Raw genomic sequence first — 17780 nt, 5'->3', positions numbered from 1 at the left:
AAATGTACTTCAACTCAAACTTATGAAATTCTTCCAAAATGCTAACTTCCACAATAGGTGCCAAAACGTTCCCGGTTCTTCCAAAACCCGATCCGAGCATACTCCTAAGTCTGAAATCATCATACGAACCTACTAGAACCTTCAGATCCTGATTCCGAGGTCGTTTACTCTGAAATCCAATCTTAGTCAATTCTTTCAACTTAAAGCTTCCGAAATGAGAATTCTCTTTCCAAATCAACTCTGAACTTCCCAGAATTCAATTCCGACAATGCGCACAAGTCATAATACCTGAAGTGAAGCTGCTCATGGCCTCAAACTGCTGAACGACGCACTAGAGCTCAAAACGACCGGTCGGGTCATTACATTCTCTCCCACTTAAACATATGTTCGTCCTCGAACGTGCTAAGAACTACGCTGTGGTTGCCCAAAATCATTGTTTAACACCTCGACCGCCTACTCGTGCTACCACAACTCAGTTGGGCACCCTAGCTCGATCAATCCGAAGATACCCTTTTCACTTAGGCAGTTAAGCCTTAGAGCCCAATTCCAACATTCGGAATTCTCTGCCAAGCTTGTTTCCAACATACGCTCACCGTATCAATCACCGCATGATGTACCAGAATATGACTACATACCTTTGCTGGATTCACACCTTGCACCGATTTATTCATAGAACCACAATAACATTCTCTGAGCATAATAGTCGAAATTCCACGAACCTTATGCTCCCATTGCACCTCATGACATACATAGGTCTTGCTCTAACTCTTACAATACCGCCACGATGGTAGAGATGTGTAGAAATTCATAACCAACTGCCGAATCAACAAATCATTGGGTCTATACTCCTGACAAGAACCATCACCTCATTCTGAACCAAATAATGGTCTTAGCTCCTTAATATACTTCATATAATCAGATTGCACTGATCCTAAATCCAATGATCTCGTCTCACCCAGTACGAATTGCTCAGGCAATAAGCCACCCCGGACATATTCAAAAGTCTCATATGATGCCACAATGTGCCTATAGGCTATGAACTTGAACGTGACAAAAGGAAAACGAACTCTGGGTGCGATATACGATCTAAATCTTGAGAGACATCCTACTCCTATAACATATTCTCTACGTGAAACCTCAACACATAAGAAATTCACCAAGCCATCTCACAACTCATACGACGCAATATATCATTTCATAAAATAGCTGACGACGAAATAGTACCCCGACTACTTGTCCAAAGGAGCGCATTGCTGAAATGAACACATCTGGCCTGATATAGAGCCCATATTCACATTTAAATCCATCCACAGACCTCAAGCTAATTCTGATCACTCTAAACTAGGCTAATAACATTTCAAAGGTTCATAATAACTTCCTTTTTCTCATAACACATGCGAACTACCATCATAACCGGGGCAATCCTCCATGGTCCACAACCTAATAAGTCGAGTGTCCTCCAGGCATAAATTCTCAAATTAGTGATATTACCACAATCTTCATACTTGGTTTAAATCTTTAATCAATCAAGTGACTACATGTCACACTTATACAATCTTCTCGTGAGATACACTCCCACGACCTTCCGTACTAGATAACGAGCCTGCACATCTATACCACCGGTCACACTAATGTTGTAAAGCATATCAAGAATCCGTAACCAAGATGCAAAGCCTCTGACACAAAATGCCGATCTTAGGTGACGCTGAAGACAATAACAGCTTACTCCAAATATCCAAATCCTCTTCTTGCTCATCCGAGCTTGTGACATCCTCTTCAAATACTGTACCGCAAACTTGATCCTTACTTTCAAATTTCATAGCGCTCACTACACCTAACAAGACAATATGTGATAGTACAAGAATTTCATCATAACTCCTGAACCACTATTAGGGTAAACACTTCATCATATAGAAACTTTTTAATTAACTCATTCCAAAAAAACAATAGCTACACACGAGTGAATTCTCATAACCATAGAACATTCAAATCCTCAAGTATTGGTCTAAACCACCACGACGCTTCCGGGATCTGCCTACACATAACAAGGCCATAATACTTGAATACTTCCAAATAAAATCAATTACGGCGGCCATCAAGCCTCGCACATACCGCCACAAATCACATGCATAACTCAATCACGCTGAAGGAACTGATCACCGCCACCATTATGCCAATTCGACTGTGGCTAATCAATCTAACTTCTTCTAATTCATCCTTAACTTGCCTTAGAGATAATAATTGCTCCATTCCTTACATCACCAACCTAAATCCGCACTCATCTTGAGTAACCCCATTCCACTAGACCATATTATCTCCAAACCCATGAACCGTTCCACACCCTCCTTGCATGCACATTCACATCTTCAACTGATACACCCATTCTGATAATTCCTCTATGAATCCGAAGTGTTTTTCTTATTTTCCTCCCAATGCTACACTGCAAGTTGAAAATATCATAGAACATTCCGAGCCTCTTATCATAATCTTGTATAAAAGCTCGATTCTTAACCATACTTATGGACTCGAAATCCTTAAGCACCACATTTTAACCTTTGAATCCACTTGGACCGTTATTCGCATGAACACCCACCTGCACGAAGCAACCGACTGAATCACTTCCCTTGTAAACTACCTCTGTATGAAGCATAAATCCCGAATCTCCCCAAAGCCCGAACATGAACCAATAAGGCCAACTATAGCACATCTTTAACAATTCCTTCACTTAAATTACTACTTATGTTCTTTCCCTTAGCTGAAATAACTCACCAATATGCTGGTAAACCTAAACCTTACAAATAGACGACCATGCAATCCAACCGTAGGCGGTTGGACTCTCCCACTTAGCTTGAAGCCACTATTACACACCTCTGGAATTCACCAAGATTCTTTATCTCTTATTGACATGACCTCGCGCAATTAAGCCGCCAGATTCCTTGAAATCCTTCTATTAGCACTTCATGAACACCCTGAATTTCCATCAACATTCACATATTCGACCTCTTACCGAAATGGCCAGTAAAATCCTTTGCAGAAGCTTCGTCAACCACGCAACCGCTAACCTGCTCACAGGGAATAACCCACCTGTGGAAATCACTTCCCTACATCTTCCAACGCTGCTGCACGGGATATAATCACTACAACATCAATAACCCATCCTGAGTCTGAGCTCACTCTCTAGCTGCACAAGTCCATTCACCCCTCGTGGACATCAACTAAATGTGCGGCAACATCCTTCTAATTCAAAGTTATGTTGTACCCTTCTTCATTTCAAGCAGCTCCCTTCTGTTATATCAAATCTCCTACTGCATAATAGCCCATACTTCAAATTAAATCCGTAGACCCCAATCACCAATCACCAAAATTCCCAGATCATTCCAAACTCTCCTTAAGGTGCATAGTCATCCTACCACAAAGCCCATATGCAACTCTGCCACTCTCCCACTTTGGCGGAACTCACCCTCTTTAATCGACTATTACACCTTTGCCTCTTATACCTGTCCGTCTAGAAAATTTGACCACCGCCTGACACTCCCCACATGTCCTTCCTCATCCTTTGCTGCTTAGTTGTTGCCTTAAATAAAATCTATCTTCGTAGCGCTTGAACACACGAACCGCTACTAACTTTAAATCTCCCCGAGGTCATCTTTCTTGGGCCATCAACACTAGATATACTGATTCAATCCTGAACCACCACACATCGCAATCTCTGACAGTCGCCTTTTCGTTATTATTTCACAATATCCTGCCCCAAAGTTGAATTGAAGAAAACCATAACACTGGCAATCTCAACATATTCTTTCGAAGACGACGACACTACATCACAGATAAAAATTCTACCTCGCTCGCAAATACCAAGTATTGTTACTTCATTCACCAAAATATAAGCATTCTTAGTCCGATTACCTTTCCTCTACCGGGATACATCATGCATAGAGTAAACCTTCCTTCAAGTCATTCACTGCCCCTGACACGTAGGCAAACATCCTACCAACATATCAATACTGCAGAACAATCTTTCATAGCATCATGGCAACTTGGGCCTAGCCTCAGAGCTCTCAGAAGTACCGCTACTGAGCTAAAACGACAGAATATCCTTCCACAAGGCGACAATAATAGCTCAGGCAACCCCGCAAGGAGAAATACCCCGCACCACATTCGTAGTGCCATTACAACTCTTCAATTCTCGATTTATAACCAGCGGTTCGTGTCGCGTAAGATTGAGTAGGAAGGAGCAAGGGCATAAGCCTCAAGGAATCAAATCGCACGATGAGGAATCAAGAAGGGAAGTACTCCTAACAGCCCTGTAGGCTCCCGAAGATAAGTACAGACGTCTCCGTACCAATCTGTGAGACTCTACTAGACTCGCTCATGACTCGTGAGACCTAAGGGAACCTAGTGCTCTGATACCATATTGTCACGACCCAAAATCCACTAAGGGTCATGATGGCGCCGGACACCACTGTCAGGCAAGACAACAGAATTTACCAGAAATTTCTCATTTCATTTATTTTGAAATCATTTCCTTTAAACAACTGAATAATAAATAATAAATTTCACTGAATAAATGAGGTTGTCTTCACAAAATTTAACTACTAAAGAATCTCGTGATCCTCCCAGAACCCGGTGTCACTAGTGCATGAGCATCTACAAGTGAATGAAATAAAATGCAGTGACTGTTCGGAAAACAAGCGGACAGAAATGAAAATACAATACAATACTCTGAAGGAGACTCTGCTGGCTACGGATGTCTCGATAAATGCAACTCACCTAAGTCTTTGTATCAACCATGCCGCTATGCCACTCATAAACCTGTGCAACAAAAATGCACAGTAAGTGTAGTATGAGTACGAAAACATTGTGTACCCAATGAGTATCATGTCTAATCTCGAAGAAGTAGAGATGAGAGGTTGACTTCGACACTTACTAGTGTCCCATTAATGTTATCTCAATAATATAGTAAATCGGTAATTTTTATAAACATGATTGTAATTCAATAGAATCAAGCAAGTAAGAAATTCTTTCTTTTATGGAAAATTTCCAAATTCCTTTTAAGCGTTTAGACAAATTTTCTCAAACCGGGAAGAGGCAATAACAACTTCAATAAGTTTTAAGGGAAGCAATACAAGCATGCACAAATCATGCCGAGGTCGTACGGACCGATCCAATAATATTTAAACTGTGCACTGCCAGATAGTCAAATGGTGCGAACCCTAGATGCATCTATTCAATCTGTCGAGGCGTTCGGTCCGTTCCAGAATTTAAACACGCACAGACAATCAATCAAGAAGTCATCAGGAAACAATTATCCAAAGAAAACCAATTCTCTTTTAACAATTTAGAAAAAAAATGAAGTTTAATTCTTTTTAGAAATCCATTTACCAATTCGATAGGATTTAAGCAATCAACTGTCAATAAGGTTACAGATCTTCCAAGTATAGCTTGCTTTTGGGTCCTGGACTACACGGACAATAGCATAATGGTAGCTACGCAAGGACTCTCGTAACCTCGTGCAATCGTAGCCCCCACATATAGGAGCACATAACCAATTATTTCACCTATAGGGACAATTCCCTCTTACAAGGTTAGAAAGGAGACTCACCTCGCTCTGAAGATCCATTACCGGCATTCCACGCTCTTTCGAAGAATTGAATCAATGCACAATGCTAAAAAACTAGCCAATAATTATGTAAATTCATTAATATACATTCAAGTACTCATTACAACCCGATTTATAACAATTCCTAACCTCGATTGAAAAGTTGACGAAATTGCCCTCGGGCCCACGTGCCCGGATTCCTTAATTGTTTGAAGATAACCTTTACCCATAACCTCACGAACTCAAATATATAATTTACTCGCAATTTCATACCAAAAATCGCGGCCAAAATCCAAAATACCATTTCTAGGTCTTCCCACCAAAATTCCAAATTTCTACCAAATTTCATGTCCAAATCCGTAAATAATCATGTATTAATCTAAAAACTAGCATAAATTACTTACGTCATGCTTGGTGGTGAAAATGACACCTCAAAGTTACTCCAAAATTGGCTCCAATGGAAGGAATGGGGTTGAAATGAACCCAACCCCCGATTTAAAAGAACTTCTCTACCTCTGGCATTTCCGCACCTACAGTCCCTGGATCGCTTCTGCGGTTCCGCAGGTGCGGCCTTTCTACCGCTCTTGTGATTTCTCGCCAGGCCCCCGTTTCTGCTTCTGTGCCTCAACCACCGCGTGTACGGTCCTGCTTCTGCGGCTACATGACCGCATCTGTAGTCTCTTCACTTTTGGTCAAAACTGCATCTGCACCCCTCCTAGCCGCTTCTGCGGCTCCGCACATGCTGCCCTAGTCTCGCAGGTGCAGTTACACCAGTAAACAACAACTTCAGCCCTTTCCAAAATTCCATTTTCAATCCGTTAACCTCCCGAAATCCACCCGAGGCCCCCGGGACCCCAACCAATCATGCCAAGCAGTCCCAAAACACATTACGGACTTGCTCGAGGCCTCAAATCATATCAAACAACGCTAAAACCACGAATCACACTCCAATTCAAGCTTAATGAACTCTAAAATTTCAAACATCTACTTTCGGTGTTTAAACCTATCAAATCACGTCCGATTGACCTCAAATTTTGCACACAAGTCATATTTGCCATTACGGACCTACTCCAACTTCCAGAATCAGAATCTGACCCCGATATCAAAAAGTCCACTTCCGGTTAAATTTCTCAAAAACCTTCAAATTTCTATCTTTAGCCAAATGACTCCAAAATGACCCACGAACCTCTGAATTCACTTCTGATCGTGCTCCCAACACCAGAATGACCATACGAAGCTATTCCCATAATCGGAATCCCAAACGGACATCGATAACACTGAAATGTACTTCAAACCAAACTTATGAAATTCTTCCAAAATGCTAACTTCCACAATAGGTGCTAAAATGTTCCTGGGTCTTCCAAAATCCGATCCGAGCATATGCCCAAGTCTAAAATCATCATACAAACCTACTGGAACATTCAGATCCCGATTTTGAGGTCGTTTACTCTGAAATCTAATCTTAGTCAATTCTTTCAACTTAAAGCTTTCGAAATGAGAATTCTCTTTCCAAATCAACTCCGAACTTCCTGGAATTCAATTCCGACAATGCGCACAAGTCATAATACCTGAAGTGAAGCTGCTCATGGCCTCAAACTGCTGAACGACGCACTAGAGCTCAAAATGACCGGTCGAGTCGTTACACCTATCTAAACTAGAGATGCGTAGTGCTCTTAATTACTCTTCCAAACATCTTTTGGTTGGTTATTACTTCTAATATTTATGCTAATGATAAGCTAAATTAAACTAAGAATGATTGCTTGAAAGGTTTTTTAAATAGTTAAAAGAGGCACTAGGGAAGTGACTTTCTCCTAGTTGAATACTTGACGGTATCAAAAGGCTAAGGCAAAGACATTATGTTGGGGATTATGATATAGCCAATGCATGGAATTACTTACTCTATACCTCTTTGTAGCTTGAGTGACTTTGCCCTAATTGACTTTCTCAAGACCAATCGGGTGTCAAAATTGTGCAAGCAATATAGACTCAAGTCGAGTATTACTATCTCGAGGTTTAACCCTTTAATTGGGGCTATCAATCTCTTGATTACACCTCAATTCCTCGTTAGACTGATTTTCCTAGACTCAAGCTCTCTTTCTCAAGAATAACCCAAGTCAAATAGGCACAAATAGTGTTTGCAACCACTAATTCAACATGTAAAACACAAATCAGTCCAAATATCAACTACCCATAAACATCTAAGCCTTAAATCAAAAGACCCATCAAATACCCATACTAGGGTTGAGTCACAACCCTAGCTAATGGGTCTAGCTACTCATAATAATGGAAGAAAACAAAGAAATAGATGAAGAATAACCCATAAGATTTAATTACAAGCTAATAATTGAAGATTCAATGATAAACCCAGTATAAAATTACTCAAAACAGTCAATAGCCACCGTTCACGTGCTCAGCTGAAAGTTAGATTACAAAAGATACCCTAAAAATTTGAAAAGAAGGTATTTATACTAGGCTGAATTTTCTAGACAAAAATACCCCTGACGAGGTAGTGTTGTCCGCATAAAATGCACCTCGTACCGCAATGAGGCTTATAGGCTTGATTAATCATTCTCTGAATCTGGCCACCGCGGGCTGCATAAAATGCACCGTGTCCACGGTGGCTTCAATTGCGGTCCGCACAAAAAGGACCGCGGACCGCATTGGGCTTATTCTCCAAACTCCTAACTCTCTGAACCCCCATCTTTGCGGACCACAAAAAATGGGTTGCGACCGCACGAACTCCTCCATGCTCCGCGTTGCCTTAGGCTCCAAAAGTGCACCTCTCTGAATCTCCTCACTGCGGACCACACTAAATGGCTTGCAGCTGCAATAGGCCTGTTACAGCTATGCTTTGACTTGTTCTTGGTACTTGTGCATGTTTCACTCCTTTTTGAGTTGGTTTTGACTAATTGTCACCTTTTTGACCAAACCCTGCAAACAAGTACAACATGTAAGCCTTTGGGACTATTTTGTATACATTTTTAATCAAAACTCAAGTAAAAAGGGAATGTAAAAATAACTAGAATCCCTAGTTATCAATTCCCCCAAGCTTAAGCTTTTGCTTGTCCTCAAGAAAACAAAATAAGACCCACCTCTTAAGAGTAAATCCAAGAAAATTCAGCTGACCTAAAGTGACCTCATCTATCATCAATTGGGACTAACAATTGCCGTCAATTCAAATGAATCATTAACAACATTGGACCTTTTAAGCACCATGGTTTTAGTGCGACAAGAGCATCAAGAGTTGACTCAACCCATTAAGGAAACCCTTTCTACTACTTTGGTCATTGTGGAACCCAAACTCATACTCTTCAACTCTCCCTTACGCAAGCCTCACTTTTAGATTGTAACACTCAGAACGAGGATAGTGGAAACACACTCATTTCTCTCAAAGAAAGGTCACAAGTCCAGCTCTAAGTACCATAAACTTGTCCCTTATGTGAGTCACCACTAATGTAAGCTTCATTCAACTCAAGATCATATAGGGCTTTTGTGGATATATAATGAAGGCTTTTGGTTCAGGGTAGGAAATATTCGGTCTAAGTAGGTTCCATATTCTCTTAAGCACTTCATTTGCTTCATTTTGGAACATATTCTCTTGACTTCTTGAGTCATTAACTTCTTTCGTAGGGGTTAGAGAGACACACTGTCACTCTTTCTTGTTCATTTCAAACCTTTTTCTCCTTTCTCAACTTTCCACACCTTTCATCTCTTTACTTTTATTGAATCCCTTCATTTTTTTCTACATTGATCATTCTTTTTGACTTTTTGATTTTCTTTCTTTTTCGTTGCCTTTCCTTTTCTTCATTTTGTACCTTTTACCACTTTGTTGCATTCCTCGTCTATCCCCTTAAACTTATGCTTTTGCCTTGTGATAAGGAAATATCGGGTGCCAAGAGAGGGTATTTTTAGAACGGGTAAAGGCTTGTATCGTAGTTTTTGAAAGAAAAAGGTCTATGGCTCAAAAGGTTGACTAGGGATATTAACATTGGTAGTCTATGGAAGTTTATAAGACATCATTCGGATCAAGAAGAGCCTATAATCACATCTCAAGTCAAACTACACTTAGAATTTCGCCTAGACAAACATACAAGGCAAGTTCTAGACTAACGGCTCGGGACATGGACTTGCAATTCAAATTTTCACCACACAAGCTATAAGATTGCTAAAGAGACAGATTCGGGGACCCACAACAACCTTTGCTAAGATTTGAGCAACACGAATGGTCCCAAAAAACCACTTGATGATTATCGGCCAACACAAGAGTCTCAAGGTCATAACTTTCACCATCCTATACACAATAATTTATTTTTGACCATAGGATCAAAGGCAAATATGTTACAACCAAGTGAAGCTTTGCTTAGGCACCCTTACTAACTAGCTACTATTTACACAAAAAGCACCTAGTTCACAGCCTTAAGAAGATTGTCATACCATCCATCATCGGGAAGAACCACCTGGTTCACACAAATTCCACCTTTGGAAAGAACCGTGGCATTGAGAAAACCAAAGGCTTATTGAATGCAAAACTCAAAATAAGAAGCTATCAAAATGAAATAAGAAGCTATGAAAGAGAAAATGCGGAAAGTAGAATGAATATGTACAAGAGGGGAGTTAGATGAATATACATAAGGGGAATGAATATATACATCATAAAGTAACTTTATATACAGACCAAATTTGCAAAGTAGGAAAAGTGAACTAACCAAAAGTAGCTCAAAATAAAAGATAGAGAGTAAAAAGAAACTCCCTATTGGCCCTCTTTCTGTGTAGGATCATGAGTCTGGGTCCCTAGGTCCTCGGACTGCTCGGGAACCTATTACTGGCTCCCTATAACCTGTGTCTCCAATGGGACCTAGGCCTGTATTGGGTCCTGGGCCTACACTGGGGCCTGAGGCTGGCTAGAGGAACCTCCCTGCGGTTCCTCCAACTCTATCACAGCATCATCAATACGGGGAATCACCCTCTTCCTCTTTGCTGGCCTCTTTGTCTCCTGCTCCAGCTCAGGCTGGGCTGCTAGAGCCGGGTCATGCAATAAAAGGTCCAAAGGCAAGTGATCAGCCTTCAATTTCTCTACCTCCACCCTCAACTCCTTCACTGACTCCTTCGATGCTCGAGTCTTTCTCAATTTCTTTGTTTCTTTGGTCAACTCCTTCAATACTTTGCCATGAGAACCCATAGCGTCCAATATTAATTGCTGGTTCTCTAGGAGCTTTTTTTGGTTTTCCAGAAACTCCTTGAGAGTGTCCTCCTCTGATTGTGGGACTTGCGGTTGAGGGGGTACCGATTGGGTTACCACCGAGGTAGAAACTGCAGACAGCTTTGAGGTGGTTGTTTGCATCCAATTGTTGATACTGGCAAGGGTCTGGTTTAGATGGTGAGCAATCAATGGGTAGGTGGAAGAGGAGGGGATATCTAGGGCATTGGTAGTAGAGGGACCTGGGGCCATATCTAGGGTAGCTAAAGGAGGCTGAGTAGGGACTACTACTACTGGCTCTTCAGACTGGACAGTAAAAGCAGTGGATTTGCCTTTCAGATCTTTACCTTTGAGGTTGTCATCACCCCGTAGGTTGTACCAGGAAAAGGGTGCCTTCGGTTTAACCTTCACATCAAATCTCCCTTTTTCTACATCTTGATCCTCAATGTACATAGTCAGGAAATTTGGGAAGGGGTAGGATCTATCACCTTCGTTCACCACCCGTGTAATCACCCTGGAGATAACATTCCCGATGTTGATCGGGTACCCCGCCATAACAGATGCCACTAGAATAGCTCGGGAGATAGGAAGAGAGTTCTCGTGAGTGGTGGGGTCTAGCCTGCTGCACGCAAATGTCTCCCACCCTTTCCCCCTCGAAGTTCAGGGTTCTCCTCAAAATTTTGCCTCCCGCTGTCAACCATGATGGGGTGGTACCCGGGATTGCCAAGTTCTCTGCTAACCACAGACGGGCATCCTTCCCCAAAGCTACCTTCTCTAAGTATAATGCTTCGTCCTCCTACGGAAAGCCCAAGTATTCATTTATTATTTTCCCATCAAACTTTATTTTCAAATTTTGCACCTTGGTCACTGTAGTGCCCTTTTTGATGTGGGCAACATTAGTGTAAAATTCCTTCACCAAGTGCTCATTTTTATCCTCAACGTTGCCTATAAAATAATCCCATCCCGGCCTCTCTCTGAATTGGCTCTGCACATTTGGGTTGTGAGGCAGAAGATCCTTGTCAATGAATCTCCATTAAGGTATTAACTTCCTCTCGGGCCACCATTCTCTGAACTTATGGTATACCACTTCACTGACAAACTATCTTGCCTAGCCTCCAGATTCCTGGTTCTCTCTACCCCTCTTACTTGGGGCTCACCCCCTCCTGCTTCTACGGGATCCTCACCGGGTGTTGAAACTGTAGGTGAGGTAGAAGAAACATAATCACCGCTCTCAGCTGAGCCCTCAGACGACTTAGAAGAAATTGCCACTGAAGCTTGAGCAGTATAAGTGCCCAGAGGTGTGTCTCTCAATCTTTACCTTTTCGGCCAGTCAGGTACATATTCTGGCACTGACTCGGATTTGGATGCCTCCCGGGAGGGCACATACTCACTTCCCAAATGGGAAGCATATCTATCTGCATCCCTTATTGACTTTCTGTTATCTGTGATTGCTTGCCGAACTTGTGGGGTCAATCTGATCATGCCTTGTCCCCTACCCGGGGGGACTCTCCTTTTCCTTTTTGTTTTCCACCACCACCTCATAATTTAACCATTTTCTGCAAGTGAAATTCAATTGAAGCTTATTAGTATCATAAGAATCAGTGAATGGCATAATTGCAGGAAATAGAAGAACATATCTGCAGATAGCAGACGAAGGTTCGCACAAAATGCAGTGTGGGCCGCAAAAGGGACCACCGCGGACCACACAAAATAGCACTGTGGTCTGCATTGGGGTGGGGCTCAGACTACCCACTCTCTTAAAAAGGCCACCGCGGACTGCACAAAATGGTACTGCGGTCCGCATTAAGGCACCGCAGACCGTAGAAAATCCACCGCGGTCGCGGTCCTCAATTCTCAACTTTCAGAAGTTTCACCATCGCGGTCCGCACAAAATGGCATTGTCGACCGCGGAGAAGTACCTTGGACCGCAATAAATCCACCATGGACCGCGGTAAGCCACAATCAGTAATACCAACCTAGGGTTTTAGATTTTTCTCCATTTAAGCCTAAATGCACATATTATGATCCCACTAGGTAGTTAATCATGGTATTTAACTAATTAATCCTAAACTAAACACAGTATCTAACCCTAAGATAAAAATTTAAAGAGAAAGGGAAGAAGAAGACGTATTAAATGAAAAGAAAATAAACACAATTAAAGACTAAGGAAAGATTAAAAGTACCAACAACAGGATGCAACACAGATGAATGAGAGTGAGTGATTGAATTCGTGCAGATAGGGTGTTGTTGAATAGTAATCTTCTATTTAGTGTGCAAAAGAGCGAAAAGTATAAAATGAAGGCCTCAGGTTCGTGGTACTCACAAGTCAGAAGAATTGGGGAGATGTCCAATGCGGACCATAAGAAATGCTCTGCGGTGGTCCACTGTGGACCACACAAAATGTGTTGCGGCCACGGTGGCAAACTTCAGAGAACCCCAATCTTTACCAATCAACTAAGCGGTCCGCATTGAAATGTTTCCCCCACAACAAGGCCTTTGCAGCCGTAAGAAATGTAGTGAGGCCGCAGTGCAAACTTCAGAGAGTGCACATTTTTTCCAACTTGGTCTTGCACTGCATCAAAACAATCGTACACACATCTCACAACCCGTTAGTCTAAAAGCAAATCTTACACTAAAAAGAAAATTAAAGAAAAACAACAAAAAGAAAGACACATGGGTTGCCTCCCAAGAAGCACCTGATTTAATGTCACAGAGCGACGCAGGTTACCATCAAAACACTTTAGATGGAGCAGTGCCACCACGTGGCTATCATCAATTTTGCCCAGGTAGTGCTTGGCCCCGTGACCATTAATTATGAACACCTTCCCATTTTTGTTCTTCAAGTCAAGTGCACCAAATGGAGTCACAAACACCTCTTCAAAAGGTACACTCCATTTCGACTTAAGCTTTCCCGGAAATAGACGTAGCCGAGAATTGAACAAGAGAACCAAATCATCCACTTTGAACTCTTTGCCACGAGCATACCTATCATGAAGGTACTTCATCTTGTCCTTATACAAGGACGAACTGGAGTAGGCATGGAATTGGAATTCATCAAGTTCATTAAGCTGCTCCACACGAAGATTTGCTGCCATATCCCATACAAGATTCAGCTTCCTCAAAGCCCACATGACCTTGTGCTCTCACTCAACCAATAGATGGAAAGCTTTCCCAAACACCAATTGATATGGAGACATACCAATTGGACTCTTGTAAGCAGTCCTATAAGACCATAGAGCATTATCCAACTTCTTTGACCAATCGGTCCTATTTGCATTGACCATTTTTAACAATATATTCTTGATTTCCCTGTTTGAGACTTCAACTTGGCCACTCGCCTGAGGATGATAAGGAGTAGAAACTTTGTGATTGATACCATACTTTGCAAGAAAAGTGTCAAAAGCTCTATTACAAAAATGAGACCCCCATCACTTATGATTCACGAGGAGTGCCAAACATAGTAAAAATGCTCTTCTTGAGAAACACAACAACACTCCGGGCCTCATTGTTGGGTAAAGCCACGACTTCAACCCACTTTAAAACATAGTCAACCGCCACAAGAATGTATGTGTTCCCACATGAGCTAACAAACGGGCCCATAAAATCAATGCCAAAAACATAAAAAATATTAACTTCAAGAATGGTATTGAGAGGCATCTCATCTTTCTTCGAAATTCCACCCGCTCTTTGACATTCGTCGCATATCTTCACAAGTTCACTTGCATCTTCATACAAAGTTGGCCAATAAAACCCACAACTAAGAGCTTTTGAAGCTGTCCTCGCCCCGCCATGATGGCCACTATAGGGAGAGGAATGACAAGCCTCTAAGATACTCAATTGCTCCTCCTCCGGGACACACCTCCGGATTACACCATCCGTGTAGATCTTGAACAAGTACGGCCCATACCAATAGAAGTCCAAACTATCCTGTTTGAGATTCTTCCTTTGGTTAGAAGAGAGCTCACACAGGATTATACCAGTCACAAGGAAATTAGCAACGTTCGCAAACCATGGCATACCATTCACTGACACAGAAAGGAGTTGTTCATCGGGAAATGAATCATTCATCTCTAGGCCATCACGAGGCGTCCCCTCCTCCTCCAAGCGGGACAAGTGGTCCGCCACTTGGTTTTCACTACCTTTCCAGTCCACAATCTCCAAATCAAACTGTTGAAGTAACAAGACCCATCATATCAGTCTAGCTTTAGAATCCTTCTTCGTCATCAAGTGCTGGAGTGCAGCATGATCAGTATGAACTATGACCTTGGAACCCATGAGATACGACAGAAATTTCTCCATTGCGAACATAATAGCCAACAACTCTTTCTCGGCCACCGTGTAATTCACTTGAGCATCATTCATTGTCTTGCTCGCATAGTACACCGGATGAAACATTTTGTTTATTCCTTGACCCAAAACCGCCCCAACCGCAACATCACTTGCGTCACACATGAGCTCAAAAGGCAAGCTCCAATTGGGTGCGATAATAATAGGAGTGGTAGTCAACTTGTGCTTGAGAAGTTCAAAGGCTTGCATACATCTTCATCGAACATGAACTTGGCATCTTTTTCCAATAACTTGCATAAGGGGTTCACTACCTTCGAAAAGTCTTTGATAAATCTCCGGTAGAACCCAGCATGCCCAAGAGAAATTCTAACTCCCTTGACAGAAGTAGGGGGAGGGAGACTTGAAATCACATCAATTTTTTCTTTGTCCACCTCTATTCCATGCTTTGAAATTTTATGCCCGAGAACTATGCCCTCCTCAACCATGAAGTGGCATTTCAACCAATTAAGAACAAGATTGGTTTCTTCACAATGGGCCAACACTCTATCAAGATTTTTCAAACATTCATCAAACGAATCACCCACAACACTCAAGTCGTCCATGAACACCGCCAAAATATCTTCCACTATATCGGTGAAAATGGCCATCATACACCGCTGGATTGTAGCCAGTGCATTATACAACCCAAAAGTCATCCTAGAAAAGGCAAAGGTTCCATATGGACAACTAAATGTGGTCTTCTCCTGATCTTTCGGAGCAATCAAAATTTGGTTGTACCCAGAATACCCATCCAAGAAATAGTAGAAGGCACGCCTAGCAAGTCGATCTAACATCTGATCAAGAAAAGGCAATGGAAAGTGATCCTTGCGGGTCACTTTATTCAACTTGCGGTAGTCCATGCACACCCTCCACCCGGTGACAGTCCTTGTTGGAATCAACTCATTCTGCGTATTTATAACCACGGTCATACCACCCTTCTTTGGCACACATTGCACCGGCGAAGTCCAAGAGCTATTAGAGATGGGGTATACAACCCCGGCATCCAACCAATGATTTCCTCCTTTTTCACAACTTCTTGCATTGCCTCGTTCAACCTCCTTTGATGTTCCAAGGAAGGCTTTGCATTCTAGAATAATCTTGTGCATATAGAATGCAGGGCTTATCCTCCGAATATTAGCTAAGGTCCATCCAATTGCCTTCTTCCGCTTTTAAAGCACCGCCAATGTGACATCAACCTGCATGTTAGTAAGACGAGGAAAGAATAACTGGAAAAGTTGAACTAGGGCCTAAGAACTCATACCTAAGGTGTGGAGGCAACGACTTCAACTCCAACACCAGAGGTTCCTCGATTGAAGGCTTTGTTGGTTGGGTCTTCCGATTCTCAAGATCCAAAGAGAGTTTCCTAGGCTCATAAGAGTAAGAGCTCATTCCATGCAAAGCATTCACACACTTCACTCGGCCTTCATCCTCATTTATATCAAAATTCAACAATAAGGCCTCTAGAGGGTCCTCCACATTGATCATTGCACTAGTATCATAAACTATCACTGCCGTGACAAGGTCCACAAAAGAGCACACTTCAGAACTATTGGACTGCTTCATTGACTTGCACACAAGAAAGACCATTTTCTTATCACCCACCCGGAAGGTGAGTTTTCCTACTTCCACATCAACTAAGGCCTTCCCAGTAGCAAGGAAAGGTCTTCCTAAGATGATTAGAACCTCATAATCTACCTCACAGTCCAAGATCACTAAATCAGCTGGCAAGATAAATTTGTCCACACGAACAAGGACATTATCAATAATACCTGATGGTCTCTTCATAGTTCTATCCGCCATTTGCAATCTCATGGAAGTTGGCCTCAGTTGCCCAATACCCAAAGTCTTGAAAACTGAGTAGGGCATCAAGTTAATACTTGCCCCCAAATCGCATAGAGCTTTTGCAAAGTCCGTACTCCCAATGGTGCAAGGAATGGTGAAAGCACCGGGATCTTCTAGCTTCGCAGCCATTGAGTGCACTATTGCACTAACTTGTTGGGTCATCTTGATAGTTTCACAATCCATGGATATTTTCTTTGTCACCAAGTCCTTCATGAATTTAGCATAACCCGGCATTTGCTCTAGAGTCTGTTGATACCCAATTTTTTTCCTGAATATTTTTATATGCAAAACACTTTAAAAATAGCATATATATGCAAATATAAGTATGCCCCAATATTGTATTATTTTCTTCTTAATTTTTAATGATTTTCTAACCAATTTATTCCCCTATTTTACCATAAAAAACCAATAATAATTCCCAAAATTATTGTTTTGGTGATTCATTTATTGAATCCTCAAATGTTTTACGAAAATATAATTTTTGCATATTTTTACAAATTTATTTAGTATTTTTAAAACTAAATTACATGTAATTGCAATGTTAGCCTCTTTTAGATTTAATTACGTTTACATCTATAAAAAATTAAGTCCATTATTTTTAATTTGATAATTATGTATATAAATTATTTTAGTACCTTTAATTTATTTACAGAAATTATTTTACTATTTTTTATAAATCAAATAGGAAAATTGGCTATTTAAATGTTAGCCCCATTTTATTTCAGTTATAGCCCGATTTTGAACCCCAATTGGACCCAATTTGAGGCCCAATTACCCTAACCCAATTCCCATTCAAACCGACCCACAACCCATTTA

This window comes from Nicotiana sylvestris, chromosome 4 (genome assembly GCF_000393655.2).
Source record: "Nicotiana sylvestris chromosome 4, ASM39365v2, whole genome shotgun sequence".
Classification (NCBI taxonomy): Eukaryota; Viridiplantae; Streptophyta; class Magnoliopsida; order Solanales; family Solanaceae; genus Nicotiana; species Nicotiana sylvestris.
The sequence above is the reverse complement of the archived record's forward strand: the minus strand, read 5'-3'. Positions refer to the sequence as shown.